The sequence below is a fragment of the Vicia villosa genome, linkage group LG4 (genome assembly GCF_029867415.1).
Source record: "Vicia villosa cultivar HV-30 ecotype Madison, WI linkage group LG4, Vvil1.0, whole genome shotgun sequence".
Taxonomy (NCBI): Eukaryota; Viridiplantae; Streptophyta; class Magnoliopsida; order Fabales; family Fabaceae; genus Vicia; species Vicia villosa.
The window spans coordinates 75779815-75795944 of NC_081183.1; the positions used below are offsets into that span (position 1 = coordinate 75779815).

The 16130-nt window shown below is 38.6% G+C and overlaps 1 non-coding gene across 1 annotated transcript; it reads left to right on the forward strand.

Moving 5' to 3' along the window:
• The first annotated feature begins 14032 nt into the window (after positions 1-14032).
• On the forward strand, positions 14033-14139 carry LOC131600834 (small nucleolar RNA R71). The gene has a single exon (XR_009283440.1). It is a non-coding gene; the product is annotated as a small nucleolar RNA R71 (small nucleolar RNA).
• The last annotated feature ends 1991 nt before the right edge of the window (positions 14140-16130 follow it).

The window sequence follows — 16130 nt, forward strand, 5'->3', positions numbered from 1 at the left end:
CTAAGTGTTTTTCTATCCTTCAATTGGCATCAGAGCGCCGGTTCTAAGGTGCAAGCACTTAACCGTGTTTAGAAAAGATTCAGGAAGAGAAAAACGCTTCTGTAAAAGATGGTTGATGAAAGTGAAAAGACTACACCTACACCTGCATCTACATCTGGCTCTGCTGAGCAATACAACGGTAACAATGGTTATACTAGACCGCCGGTATTTGATGGTGAAAACTTTGAATACTGGAAAGATAAACTGGAAAGTTACTTTCTTGGTCTAGATGGTGATCTATGGGATCTTCTGATGGATGGTTACAAACATCCAGTAAATGCCAGTGGCGTAAAGCTGACAAGGCAAGAAATGAACGATGATCAAAAGAAGCTTTTCAGGAATCATCATAAATGCAGAACTGTTTTGCTGAATGCTATCTCTCATGCTGAGTATGAGAAGATATCTAACAGGGAAACGGCCTATGACATATATGAGTCCTTGAAAATGACTCATGAAGGAAATGCTCAAGTCAAGGAGACTAAAGCTCTAGCTTTAATCCAGAAGTATGAAGCCTTCAAGTTGGAGGATGATGAAGACATTGAAAAGATGTTCTCAAGATTTCAAACTCTTACTGCTGGATTGAGAGTTCTTGACAAGGGATACACCAAGGCTGATCACGTGAAGAAGATTATCAGAAGCTTACCCAGAAGATGGGGTCCTATGGTGACTGCATTCAAGATTGCAAAGAATCTGAATGAAGTTTCTCTGGAAGAGCTTATCAGTGCCTTGAGGAGTCATGAAATAGAGCTGGACGCAAATGAGCCTCAAAAGAAAGGTAAGTCTATTGCATTAAAATCCAATATCAAGAAATGCACTAACGCTTTTCAGGCTAGAGAAGAAGATCCTGAAGAATCAGAATCTGAAGAAGAAGATGAACTGTCTTTGATCTCCAGAAGGCTAAATCAACTCTGGAAGACCAAGCAAAGGAAGTTCAGAGGCTTCAGAAGTTCAAAGAAATTTGAACGTGGAGAATCTTCTGATGACAGAAGATTTGACAAGAAGAAGGTCATGTGCTATGAATGCAATGAGCCTGGACACTACAAGAATGAATGTCCAAATCTTCAGAAGGAAAATCCCAAGAAGAAGTTTCATAAGAAGAAAAGTCTTATGGCAACCTGGGATGAGTCAGAAGATGATTCAGACTCTGAAGATGAGCAGGCCAACTGTGCGCTGATGGCGACAGAAGATGACGAATCAGAATCTACATCAGAATCAGACTCTGAAGAGGTATTTTCTGAACTTACTAGAGATGAGTTAGTTTCCGGTCTAACTGAACTTCTGGAACTCAAGTCTCAGATTAGTCTCAAATACAAAAAGCTGAAAAAGCTATTTGAATTTGAAACAAAGAAGCTCGAGTTGGAAAATTCTGAATTAAAAGAAAAACTTTTAAAATTATCCAATAATGTTGGATCTCCTTCTGATTCAGAAAAATCCACTCCTAGTCTAAACCATATTCTGAAAGAATATGATTTAAGTTTCAGGAAGTTCTTATCTAGAAGTATTGGCAGAAGTCAGCTAGCTTCTATGATATATGCTGTGTCTGGAAACAAAAGAGTTGGCATTGGTTTTGAGGGTGAAACCCCATACAAACTTGAACCTGTTGATGAAATGAAATTCACATACAAGCCATTGTATGATCAGTTCAAGTATGGCCACTCCCATGATATTAGGCACACTTCACATGCTCAAAGCTTTCGCATTACACACACCAAAAAGCATGTGACACAACCTAGGAAATATCATGAAACTCACATTAAGAATTATCATGCTGTTCCTCCTATTACTTACAATGTTAAACCTAAGTTCAATCAGAACTTGAGGAGAACTAACAAGAAAGGACCCAAGAAAATGTGGGTACCAAAGAAAAAGACTATTTCTTTTGCAGATTCTCTTGGTGACAAAGAAGATAAAAGTCAACATGACATGTCTCCTGGACTCAAGTTGATCTCAACACTTGAAGGGAAGAAAGATTGTCTTCCAAGTTCTGGTTCTTAAATCTGTTGAAGAAACTATGTTCGTTGGAGATTCAGAAAAGAAAGTTTATTAGTCTTGGAACCATCTGCTTTGTTTGTCTCTAAAGCATTGATGTTTCATTCTTGATTATTCTGAATGCTCTAAATGCTACAGAATATACAACATTGAAACATTGATTGTGGACGAATCAATAAATATCTGGTTTTGATGATAAACTTGTTTCTGATGAAACAAAGCAGCTCAAGAATTTCTGCAGATACAATTTTGTCTTATCAGAAGCTGCAGAACAAAGAAGTGAACCTCCAGAAGCTGTGCATATCAGAAGTAATGGATCAGAAGATCATTCAGATTTATATCAGCACACTTCAGAAGGAGTGTTTCCAAAAGAGAAAGTTGATCAGATAAGAAGCAGTGATCAGAATCTGAAGGCGTAAAGTCTATTCTGAAATTTACAGCTGTCATCTATTATCTGATGGTGAACACGTGTCTGCACGGTTAGTACAAAGCGTGCAGTTGAAAAGACGCCGACCTAGGTAACTGTATTAAATCATTTCATTTACTGTGTTCTCTCTCCTAATGTCATTTCTCATTAAATGCATAATGATTTCTTTTTAAATCTTTTAAATAACCCGCTTCATCTTCATTCCCTCTTTTTCTCTCTTTCTCTCTATTTTGTGCATTCACTTCGTTACATCTCTTTTAAAACCCTAGTTCTCTGATCTGATCTCAAAGCATTATCATCATGAACTCTTCCTCTTGTTCATCTTCCTCAAAAGAGAGACCTACTTCTTCACAAATCCGTCTACGAAGTTATAAAGATGCTCCTTTGAAAACTTGCTTGATACCCACGAAGGACTTGGAGGTTTTATGTGAAACTGCTGTGGACATCAACAACCTTAAAGCTAATGGCTTTCAGTGTGATGCAAGAATCTTTGAGCAAGGATGGTCTAATTATCTTGATAGATTGGTTGGTCCAATTTATCCTGAACTTGTGAAGGATTTTTGGGTACACGCAACGGTTACACCAACTGCCATCATTTCATTTGTGCTAGGGCATGAAGTGGTTATCACTGAGAAGCTCATCAGGAAGCTGTACAATCTTGATGATGAAGAAGGTTGGTCTGGCCTTCAACCCAATACAGTTGACTGGACTCCAGTTGAAAAACAAATCTCTACGGTTTTTGGAATTGATTCTCATAACACAGGCACCTTAAGGCCTTTCTATAAAGTATGGGCTGAGATTATTCTGGGTTCTCTTCACCATAGAAAAAGGATGCTCTTCTCCTCCTACATCAGTCCGACTCACAAGTACACTCTTTTCTGCATTGGCAAAAAGATAGAAATCAACATCTCTCATATTCTGTTTGAAAATCTGAAAACATCTATCTTTGAATCAAGAGAAGATGAAAGGGCGAAGTACCCTCATATTCCAAGAACAACCATTCCTTTCGGAAGGATGATTTCAGACATTCTGATTGAAAGCAAAGTTGTGGACTCTATCAGAAATCGCAATGCATCGCATTCTCTTGGAGTAATTCAAGGTCCCATCTTCAATGGTGTTGATTTGTTCAGACTGGAACTCATTAAGAATGTACCTTTCGTGTGTACAAGCTTTCCTAACATTCTGTCAAGAAGAATTGCTGTTGAAGGATTCATCTCCTTGTTTCATAAAGAACTTGATCATGTTGTCAAGTTTTACTTGGAAGATTGTGTTAGGAAGCAATCAGACGTTGATCCTGCTTGGATCCGTGGCAGAGTACTCCCTTCCAAAGATGATATTCTGAAGAAGGATAAGAAGGAACGACAGGCAAGGCTAAAAAGAAAGGCACAAGAAGATGAGGCTGAGAGAGCCAAGAAGTTGAGGGTCACCTATGATCCTGACAAGGTGGACTCTAAAGAACGAAGAGATAAAAGGATCAGAGATTCCTTTCGCAGAACCAGATCTTCTTCTTCTTCTGTACAAATCTCCAGAAAGGTCTTTACTCCACCTCCTTCTGTCCCTAAACCATCTTTCCAATCACCTCCTTCTGAACCAATAGTAAACTTCACCCTACCAAATCCTTCTCCATCATCCTTCTCCTCTCCCATTCTAAACCCCACACCTTTAAGTATTCTTCCCCCAACTCCTTCTGATAAATCTCTCTCACCAATTCCCTTTACAAACACTCCATCCTCGTCTCAATCTATCATTTCTGATATTCCATCCTCATCAATCATTCTCTCAGATATCCCTTCTTCCTCATCCACCGTACCTCCAACTTCTATATCCCATCCCTTACCTACTAGAAAATCCAAACCTTACTGTCTTCTCTACCCTGACTACAAATTCACCTTCAATCCGCCTGAACCTGAACCCTATACCTACCTGGAACTTTTCAGACATGAGGTGATTAGCAGTCTAGACCTTCTGAAGGATGCATTCCTAAATGGTCTGGATGATGTTTCTACAAGAAATCTCTGGAGAAGATTTCGCAAGGATGTTCAAGTAGAAGCAATGGGAGTACAGAAAAGACTAGTGGCTGCTGCCCCTGGTTACCCTGGTTACCTTCTGGAGGAAGATAATGGTATATACTACCATCCTCTCAGAAATTGTGTTGCTGCTGAGGAGAAGCCGTTTGTGGATGAATTGGAAGTATTAAGACTGGCTGCTGAAATGGAAGCAAATCCATGCAGGGATATGGTTATCTTTGTTCCTGATTATCCTGTTCTGCTCGGAGATTTCAAGACTCTCTTTGACTATCTGAGGGAAAACCCGTCTGAGAAAGACCCAACCTTGGTCATTCCAGAAGTTGTTGACCCACCAGTAGTTGAAGGTCCTTCTGCTCCAAGGAATCTAGCTGCCATTCTTCAGGCACTTGAGAATGGAGACTCGGAAATTCCTGCTGCAGAATATGGAGATGCTTCTATGCAAGAAGCAGATGTTGAAGATCATGTTGCTAAAACTGTTCCTGTTGAGGAAATCCCTGCAAATGATCTATCCATGGAAGCTACAGATCAAGTTGCTATTCCTGTAGTTGAAAGCGTTGAAACTTCTTCTGGTGAACCTTCTCGTCTTGCAAGGACCCTGGAAGAAATTCAGAGGAGACAGGATGAGCAAAGCTCACTCAATGCTGAGTATAGCGCTTTCATGGTGAGGCAAGAAGGACACAACAATATGGTTCAAGAGATGCTGACCAAGATCTTGTCAAGACTAGGGCCATCTTAGATTGAGTCTGTGTTGTTTCTTTCTTCTCGTTGCATCTGTCTTTGTGCATCTAATCTTTCTTATCTTCATGTACTTCTGTACCTGCTGTTTGAACCTTCAATGAAATCACCTTCTCTCTCCGTGTGTTTCGTTTTATTTGTCGTTTTATTCATCTGAATCTTTTGAATAATTCTTTTTGATGTTATGACAAAAAGGGGGAGAAGATAAATGATAAATGATTTGATTAATCTATCAGTTGCTGGGTAAAGCTCCCACACATTTACTAACAAGAACTGCAAGTTCTATATGGTTTAAGTGTTTTGCAGGTATAAAGAAGTGAAGAGAATCTTCAAAGCAAACACAAGAAGCAAAACCATGGAAACTGAAGCAAGCTGAGTGCTATCAAGCTTCAGAAATCAGAAGCAAGAAAGAAGAATGAATCAGAAGCACTGATAATAGAATTTGATCCATATTTGTCTATTTGATTTGACAAAATTCTATTTGCTCTGATATATTATTTGCTCTGATACATTATTTTAGCCTATATGGCTCTGATACATATAATGTTATAGCTCTGATACATATAATGTGTTAGAATATACATTTTATGTTCTGACTCGTTCATGCTGACTTTTGTCGTTTAGTTTTTTGTTCTGTAACATTTCAGGATGTAGAGATGCTCAGATGATGCTCTGGTACATTCAACAATGTTCTGATACAAATCTAGCATGAAGTGATGTTGGTAGAAATTCAAAGTTCTGAAGCTATCCGAGGGAAGCAGAAATCAGAAGCTGCGAATGTTCTAAAGATCCAGAAAACTCAAGTTCTGAAGCTGTACTAAATAGAAGCAGAAATCAGAAGCTGTGAATGTTCAGAAGATCAAAGAAATTCAAGTTCTGAAGCTGTCCTAGATGGAAGCAGAAGTCAGAAGCTGTGAATGTTCAGAAGATCAAAGAAATTCAAGTTCTGAAGCTGTCCTAGATGGAAGCAGGAATCAGAAGCAGTGAGTGTTCTAGGGATCTAAGAAAATTCTAGTTCTGAAGCTGTCCAATGGAAGCAAAAGTCAGAAGCTATGAATTCTCTGAAGAAAGAAGCTTATATGATCGTCTCTACCGAAATAATCAGGGAAGTCTTTTATTAAAGTTCTTCGAGTATTTATTTCAGGGGGAGATTATTTATCTCAGGGGGAGATTGTTAATCTCAGGGGGAGACATATTCATATGCTTATGCTATAGCTGTGTAATTTGTCTTTTGCCGTCTATTCTTTCTGATCGCAAATTCATATCATTTATATATGTTTTTGTCATCATCAAAAAGGGGGAGATTGTTAGAACAAGATTTGTTCTGATCAATTATCTTAGTTTTGATGATAACAATAATATGAATTTTGCTTAAGATAATATGGTACTCTAATCCAATGCAATTTCCCTTTCAGGAAATATATATAAAGAGTACGCATAATTCAGCGCTCAGAAGCTTTGTCTCAAAGGGTTCAGCATGCAACATCAGAACATGGTCTGGCAAGACATCAGAAGATGGTCGAAGCAGAATCAGAACATGGGTCTATGGAAGCATCAGAAGAACAAGAGAACAGAAGCACTGAAGTTCTGATGGTATCACGCTCAGAAGCACTTCAAGGTCAGAAGATCAGAAGATGCTATGCACCAAGCTGTTTGACTCTGATGATATTCAAACGTTGTATTCACAAACATCAGATCAGAAGAAAGTACAAGTGGCAAGCTACGCTGACTGACAAAAGGAACGTTAAAAGCTACTAAAGGCTACGTCAGTAGACACAGCGTGAACAAGGCTCGAGGTAGTTGACAAAAGCGTATAACATTAAATGCGATGCTGTACGGAACACGCAAAGCATTAAATGCATTCAACGGTCATCTTCTCCAAACGCCTATAAATATGAAGTTCTGATGAGAAGCAAGGTTAACGACTCTGAACGAAAACAACTCATATCAACTTGCTGAAACTCTGTTCAAATCAAAACTCAGAATCTTCATCTTCATCAAAGCTCACTACATTGCTGTTGTAATATTTTAGTGAGATTAAGCTTAAACGATTAAGAGAAATATCACAGTTGTGATTATCGCTTTTAAGAAGCATTTGTAATACTCTTAGAATTACATTAAGTTGTAAAGGAACTAGAGTGATCGTGTGGATCAGAATACTCTAGGAAAAGTCTTAGGAGTGAACTAAGCAGTTGTAACTAGAGTGATCGTGTGGATCAGTATACTCTAGAAAAGTCTTAGAGGGTATCTAAGCAGTGTTCCTGGAGTGATCAGTGTGTGATCAGAAGACTCTGGAAGACTTAGTTGCTGACTAAGTGGAAAACCATTGTAATCCGTGCGATTAGTGGATTAAATCCTCAGTTGAGGTAAATCATCTCTGCGGGGGTGGACTGGAGTAGTTTAGTTAACAACGAACCAGGATAAAAATAACTGTGCATTTATTTTTATCTGTCAAGTTTTTAAAGCTACACTTATTCAAACCCCCCCCTTTCTAAGTGTTTTTCTATCCTTCAAAAGTTGTTGAAGAAGAAGATTAGAAAGTTCACGCCGACCCAACAACAACTTCGCTCATCCGCCGTAGGTTCGCCAGTTCCGGAGAACCATCATCACCGCTCACGGCCATCCCTTTCTGCCGTTACGAAAGCCACCGCGAGAACGCAGTCATGTCGATCAACAACCAATTGCGACCGTTCGCATCCAGCGCGATACAAGCCACTCTCATAGATCTCAACACATCAACAACGCTCCACATAACATCGACGGATTCGAGTTCTTCACCGACCTGCTTCAGTTTCTGAACAACACCCTCACCTCAGCGCTGCAACCGCTCAGAAAGCCAAACCGTCTGCGAAACATCGAGCCTCCATACAAATTCTTCGGTGACGGTAAACCCCTTTGTTGTGAGATTTCGCTTGATTTGGTTTCATTCATGATTAATTTTCCATTTTTGCTTTAAGAAGAAATTTGCTGTTTTTTTTGTCTGTTTTTTTGTCTGTTTAAGAGAGAATGAATCAAAGAGGAAGAAGAGGTGTTAGCCTTTTGTTCATCTGACTCTTGTATATGATATTGTTGTGTTTTATTTTCTTATTTTTATAATTAAGAAACATGTATCAATACACGTATGGTCAAAGGCAAAATTCAAAATGTGATGCTGAGATATGGAAAACGGGTCGGCGCATCTGAGGCTGAGGCAAGTTCCTGTGCTTGTTTTTTTTAAATTATTTCTCTTGTTAAGATCAATTTTTTTTATTTATTTGTATTGTTATTATATACTTCTTTTTTATATATATAAAATGTGCATAATAGAACTAACATGGTGCCTCTGTACGACACTCCATCTTTTTTTAATATATAAATTTTAATTTATTTATATTTTGGTTATTATAATCAAGTTTGTTAGAATTAAATTAATTAAATTCTATTTTCCTTATTAAAATATCAAAATATGTTTAGGTTAATTAGACTATTTTCTTGCAAAAACACAAAAACATTAATTCTTTTAATTAGCAATATAATTTATGCATCATGTATCCGTACTATCATTTTCTTGTTTATTGCAAGGTACATTCGAGTTGTTTATCTATTCTCGTGGATATTCGCAAATTCATCATCAATCTCCTCCACTGGATTTCGCTAATTCCATATCTAAAGGACCAGAACGCGCTGCTCCACACTAGAACAGAGCTAAGTGATTCTGATTTTTATTTTAATTACATGAATATGTTTTACTTTCTTTTTCTCTTCTTTTATTATAATTTCTTCTTTATTTATTAAATTAGTTTTATATGAAATTTCATACTCATTTATTTATTTAATCGAAAACTCGATTCTTTTCACAAACATTAAAAATATGTGTTTTTAACAATAAAATTATATATACTTGTTAATCAATTAATTTTAATATTTGTTAACCTCGAGGCATCTATAAACCCTAATAGCCTTAGGTTTGTTGGTAGGTGTTGCTTGTTAACCTGGTTCTGCTATTGGTTGGTGTTATCCTTATAAACCCTTTAGGCCACAATAAGTTTTCTTTTTAGGGTTTATGGATCTTTAATCAATTAAGATTTATAGATCATTCCTACACTAAAAATTCTTTTTTTGTGCAAATTTTCAGGGTTGCCCCAAGATCTTCCGACAACGCGCCACGCCTATTACAAAGCTAAGTCCTGATCTAAACCTTATTTAAAATTTTATTTATTTTTGGGTTTGTCTTTTATTTAAAAGAACTGTCCATACACTCACGTCCTATTATCTTCTGTCAATTCTCAGATGGTCAGAGTCAATGCTCAAGGCAACCTCCGACTATCAACCGTCATCAATCGAAGCTAAGTTTCTTTTACCCTTTTTCTTTTATTGATATTTTTATTGATTAGGGTTAACCATACCTGCATTGGAACCGATAATGCACTCACCCCTGGTTTTCCCTTTTCCAATTTTCAGGGTTTGTCAAATTGCCAAAGCTACGAACATTGGTAACCCTAAACCCTGTCCTCAATTATTACTTGTGTTTTTGTTTTAATTATATCCCGCTGGTTTCAATTCCCCTCTCCTCCGCTGGTTACAATTTCCCTTCCCCATTATTATTGTTTATATTATTGTGTGGTTAGTAATCCTAGGGAGTGCTAGTCTTGAATTGAATTAGGATAAATAATTACAAGATAATTTTCTGAATATAATCACATGATTGTTGCACCCACGCACACTTTTGGGGTAACCTCTCTGTTGCCTTGTTGCCTGTTGCCTTATGTTTTTTGCAGAATAGCCATGTCCCTCGAATACGAGGATACCTCAGCCATGCTGCCTCGATAAATAAAGGTCATACGACCCTAATGATGCTGCCTTCGACACACTAATATGACCTCGACCCTCGGAAGTTGCCTACGAAAAAGACTGAGGTATCCTCTGGTTGCCTACGAAAAATGCTATTCTGATCCTTCCCTTAGACTACCTGCCTCTCTATGGCATGGGCCAGTCTTATGGCGAACGATGACTCGACGACCCTTCAACCTCCAAATGAAAGGCTTCCCGCCCTCTTATGGCAAGGATAGACCCTTTCATCCTGCAAGGCTAAAAGAAACCTCATTTTCAAAACTTCAAGGTAATTGCCCCTAATTGCTTTGCCTTGCTCTAAACCTTTGTTATATTCTTTCTCATAATTCTTTAAAAGGGCTACGCTCATTTACGAGCTAAAGTCCCTATCTTTTTCATCTATGTTTCTAAAAATTTCAAACAAAGAGCAAAGCAATTAAGAGCCCATGGAAAACCATGGATGCAAAGGGTGCCTTACACCTTCCCTTTGCATAATTACCCCCGAACCCTATTTTATTTAAAAGGTTTTTCCTATTTCTTTTAGCCTTTCTAACTTGTTTGGATAAAATAAAAGTCGGTGGCGACTCTTGCTTAACCGCAACATTTCAAATAAAGTCAGTTCACCGTATTACAGTTTTCTTGAGGATTATCATTAATAAGCCTCCAACGCTGAACATAACGGATGTTTATTCTTTCTGGGCATGGCAGGACGATATAAGGAATCAGAACTTTGTTGACGACCAAAGTGTAGTGGCCATCATTACGGGGTGAAACCAAGTGAGAGTCACGGCAGTAAGTAAGATCGAGGGATTGAGCAGGCATCATAAGATGAGAGAGGGAGATGAGGTCATCACCAAGACCTAAGGCACAGGCCAAGGATGGAATAATTCCGCCAAACAGAAAGGGGTTTGTAGCGGGAGCGTTGATGCAGCCTTGGATGTGTTGGAGCATAAAAGGTGCGGCATTGAAACGGATATTATTCAGCGCACAGTATAATAAAAATAATTCATTTTGGTTTACCTTGTGGTTGTTGGATCTTGCAAAAATAGTGTGCCCCAAAACACATTGAAAATAACGTATAGCGGGGTTTTGAATATGAGAAGCATGTAGAGCCCTCCAACCGGTAGGGATTTCCCTAGTAAGATTAAACCAAAATTCGAAAGCAAGTTCTTCCCAAGATCGACCATCGAGTTCTTGAAAGATTGTGCGGAGAGCATTTGGTGCATTATTAAAATGCAAGTACGTAGCCACTGCTTCTTGATCCAGAGTAAATTCACGATTAAACATCCGAAATTGGATGTTACCAGTTAAAAGTGGTTGATCAGAAGGAGTGTCGTAGTTGAAAGAGCTTAAGAACTCTAAGACGAGCGACTCATAAGTTGGTACGGGTTCGGTACAAAGATGGTGTAGGCTAGATTTTGTGAGCAAACGGGTGACACCATCTATGAGACCCAGAGTTTCTAGACATTCGATGTTCACAAATTTTGTGGGAACATCCGAACATTCATAGAATGCGAGGTATTTGGTTCTTTGAGCATCGTTGTCTTCCTCTCGAAAAATAACATGTGAAAGGTCGGGAGGTGGCCTCTCAGGACGCACACTACGGATGATTGAACGTGGAGGCATGGTGTGTTTGGAAAGAAAAATAGAATGGAGAGTAGAAGAGTAGAAAATGGTTTGGAGGTTGTGAAGAAGAAGAGTGGTGGTGGTGTGGTTTTATAGTGAGGTTTGAAAATGGTGTGGTTAATGTAGAATTAAAATGGAATTATGGTGGTGTTTGAAGATTGAATGGAATGGAGAAAATGGGAAATGATGTAGAGTTAAAGAGGTGAATGATGGAGGATGAATGAGGTTTATGGTGTTTAAATGGAAGAAATAATGGGGAGAATGAAGAATATTGAATGATGAATTTTGAAATTCACAATTCAAAATTCAAAAAGGGGAAGAAAATGCTTCTGCGAGGTCAAACTGAAAAATGCAGCTGCTGCCCTTGGGAGACGCGCGTCTCAGGCAGTCAGTCTGCTGGGGGACAGGGTATGGAGACGGGCGTCTGCTGTCCTTTGCATGCAGAGCTCTGGTCCCACAGAGTTGGAGACGTGCGTCTCCTAGCTTAGGCAGGTGGTTTTCACGCATGCATGGGTTTGGACAAGTTCTGACAGATACCATTAAGTAGTGAATAATAGTTCAGAACAGTGTCATTGTTTTATACTATAAACAGCAAAAAATAATGGTAACCAGGAATATGTAGCAGCTAATAGTAATGCAGTATAACACAGTAGCAGTAATGAATAAAATAAAGCATTTGGAATTAAAACTGGTACTGAGTGTTGACAGAAACAGAATGGAAAAGTGCAGAAAATGAAATTCTAAACTAGAAATTGAAATTGCTAAAACAAGAAATAAAATCTAATAATCTAAACGATAACATCTAGCCACGTCTATTGTTGTGCACATTAGAATAAATGTGTTTGAAAACTTCGTCGAATTGAGCATTGACGATGTCGATGAAGTCGAAGAAGTGCATTTGCAGAGTGTGTAGCTCGTTGCGCACATGTTGTACATCGTGTTGCAGTGCATTGATGGCTTGCTCATGTGTGTTCTGATTAGGAATTCTTTGGTTCACTGATTCGGTGGATGCAGCAGGTTGTTGTGGTTCAAGCTCGACATCAGACATATCTATAGTATAATCTTCAGCAGAATCTTTAGAAGGAGTCTCAGGCTCATACTCAGGAATGGGTCCATCTTCAGAAAGAGGTTCATATTCAGGAATGGGTTCATCTTCAGGAAGAGGCTCATATTGAGGCACATGATCATCCTCAAGCAAAGGTTCGTAGTATCCAGGAGGAGTGTCAGGCTCAGATTCCGATACGTGCATTTCTTCATCAAAATGTTCATAAGCTTCTGTGAACGGTATGGTTATGTTTAATTGTTTCAGAAGTTCTACAAATTTTTTAAATTGCGCTTCGGTTTTTGATTTAGCTAATTCTGAGGGTAAGGAATTGGTGGCTTATAAGGTGGTGGTGGAATGTAAGGTTTTTCTTTTTCAGGTTCCACTTCGTTGTTGTTCTCATTGGTCTTAGCAGTTTGATCATTAGTTGATGTCTTTTGGGTTTCCGTTGGCTCTTGTTGTGACATGGGTACGTTTTGAGTTCTAAGATCAATAGGTCCATCGTAGTTTGTTCCACTTCGTAGTGTTATCGCGTTCGCATGTCCTTTAGGATTAGGTTGTGGTTGAGCAGGAAACATGCCAGCAGGGGTAGCAGTAGGTGCTTGTTGTTGAGCTACTTGTGAAATTTGAGTTTCTAACATTTTGTTATGCGTAGCTAAGGCATTTACTTTGTTTGATAATTGTTTTAGTTGCTCACTATTGTGGATGTTTTGATTTAGGAAGTCCTTATTGGTTTGTTGTTGGGAAGCTATAAAGTTCTCCATCATGATTTCTAGATTCGACTTCCTAGGGGCGTTTTGAGCAGCTACAGGCGCTTTTTGATAGCCAGGTGGCACAGCAGGTGCTTGTCCAGGCGCGTACAACGCGTTGTTGTTCTTATACGAAAAGTTCGGATGGTTTTTCCATCCAGGGTTGTACGTGTTAGAATAAGGGTTTCCTTGAGCATAATTTACTTGACCAGATGGGATTCCAGTCAAGAGTTGACATTCAATAACTGCGTGTCCAGTTAATCCACAAATCTCGCAGTTAGGTGCTACGGCAGCAGCGGTGGCTGAAGGAGTGATGGTTAAGTTTTCGATCTTTTGAGTTAAAGCTTCTACTTTAGCGTTAACGCGGTCTATACCACTTACTTCGTACATTCCTCCTTTGGTTTGGGTTTTCTCTAGAGCGGCCTGTTCTCCACCCCATTGGTAATGGTTTTGTGCCATGTTCTCTATGAGGTTGTATGCTTCATCATGGGGTTTGTCCATTAATGCTCCGCCAGCAGTGGCATCTATAGTCATTTTAGTGTTATAAAGGAGACCACCGTAGAAAGTATGGATGATCAACCATGGTTCGAGTCCATGATGAGGGCACAGTCTAAGCATGTCCTTATATCGTTCCTAAGCTTCGAAGAGTGATTCGTTATCTTTCTGGGTAAATCCGTTGATTTGACCTCTTAGTATAGCAGTTTTGCTAGGCGGAAAGTATCTTGCTAAAAGTACTCTCTTCAGTTCGTCCCATGTAGTTATGGAATTAGAAGGCAGGGATTGAAGCCACGCTCTAGCTTTATCTCTCAAGGAGAAAGGGAAGAGACCTAATCGAATAGCTTCGGAACTAACATTGTTAGCTTTGACAGTGTCAGCATATTGCAAGAACACAGATAAATGGAGGTTGGGGTCGTCTGCAGGGCTTCCATAGAATTGATTCTGTTGAACAGCTTGTACCAACGAAGGTTTCAGTTCGAAATTGTTCGCCTCAATCGCAGGTGGTGCGATACTTGAGTGCGGTTCAGCGCGTGAAGGAGCGGCATAGTCTCTAAGAGGACGAATAGCAGCCATCTCTAACTTCGGGGTAATTTGATTGATTTGATCAATAAAGGTCAATTCCTGATTAATCGGAATTGGTGCTACTTCGGGAAGATTGCGAGCTCGACGTTTGACGTTAATGAAACGTTCAATCTCGTTAATTCGTTGTATTAAATCTCCTCCTTGTGAACGAGTATTTGGCATACAATCATTCAGAAAGAAAGGAAAGAATTGCCCTAGTCTCTACGGTGTAACAGTGAGTTACGATATCGACTTAAATAGTCCCCGGCAACGGCGCCAAAAACTTGATCGCGACTTTACGTGTCTATTAATATGATGACTGCAAGTGCACAGTCGTGTCGGGTAGTTTTAAAAGATATCGAATCCACAGGGACTATGAATCGATCTACCGTTATCTAAGGTTACTATGTAAGGCTAAGGCTACTAATATTTTGATTGTTCCTAAGGGAAAGTGATTGTGAATAATAAGAAATATAATAATAGACGGATATCAGTATGTATTTCGTTTAACTTTGGGTGATCCGAAGGTCCATTGGCTAATGCAAAATTCGATTAAAAATCTTTATTAATTCAATTGATTAAAAATCCTCCTCTCAAACTTTCGCTCTGTTGATTTAGATCACTATCCTAACTCTTAATGTACGCTTTCGCCATCCCGTTAGATTTTAGAAAAACTTTTTGGAAACAACGTAATTAATAAAATGCCTGTTTTATGAAGTTGTTATCTATTTAAATATCCTAATCTCAAACTTTCGCTCTGTTGACTCGAAACATGCTAATATCCCTAACGTACGCTTTCGCCATCCCGCTCGGGTGTAAAAACACTTTTTGAAAATAAATAAGTTCTAATTAGTTTTAATACGCTTTCGCCATCCTTAAAACTAATGTCCTATGTCTACTATCGAGTTAAAGATCTCAAACTTTCGCTCTATTGATTTTAACCTTTGACCGTCTTAAACCCTCAAACTTTCGCTCTATTGGTTTTAAGACTTACTAATCAAATTAGACATACAAACCAAAAACAAGTGATAATTAATAAAACATAATTAAGCCAATTTATTTCGGATCCCACAGTTAACTTACTCTACATACCGATATCTTAATAAATTAGCCAGACATATTAATACGGTTAAACATGCATAAATTAATTTGGCTTATAATATAAGGCATGTTAATTGGCATATAATATATCATGCAATAATAATATAAATAAAGGCGCTAAATAATAAACCTGAATAAAGTAAATTGCAATTGAATCTTGAAGTACCGAACTTCCACCACAGGTTGGCTGGATCGTTCTTCGGAATTTAAATGGACGGAAATTAAAACAAGGAAAATAAAACGATAAATCTAACGTAAGGCTAGATTTATAAAAGGTTCACAACAATTTCCGGTGTAGAAATTGTTATGAGAAAATAAACTGTTTGAATGAAAGCAGGAAGAAAAATAATAAGCGCGGAACAATTTCGGCAGCACTTCGTTAGCAGGAAATCGGACCCTTTGAACTGAAGTAGCAGGTTCTATTTATATGCGAGGGACTGCAGTTGGAATGCGTGAAAATAGGGACTCCACTTCTTTAGGGAGGGCCTTTGAACGACTTGAGACGTGTGTCTCAAGTGGAGAAGATG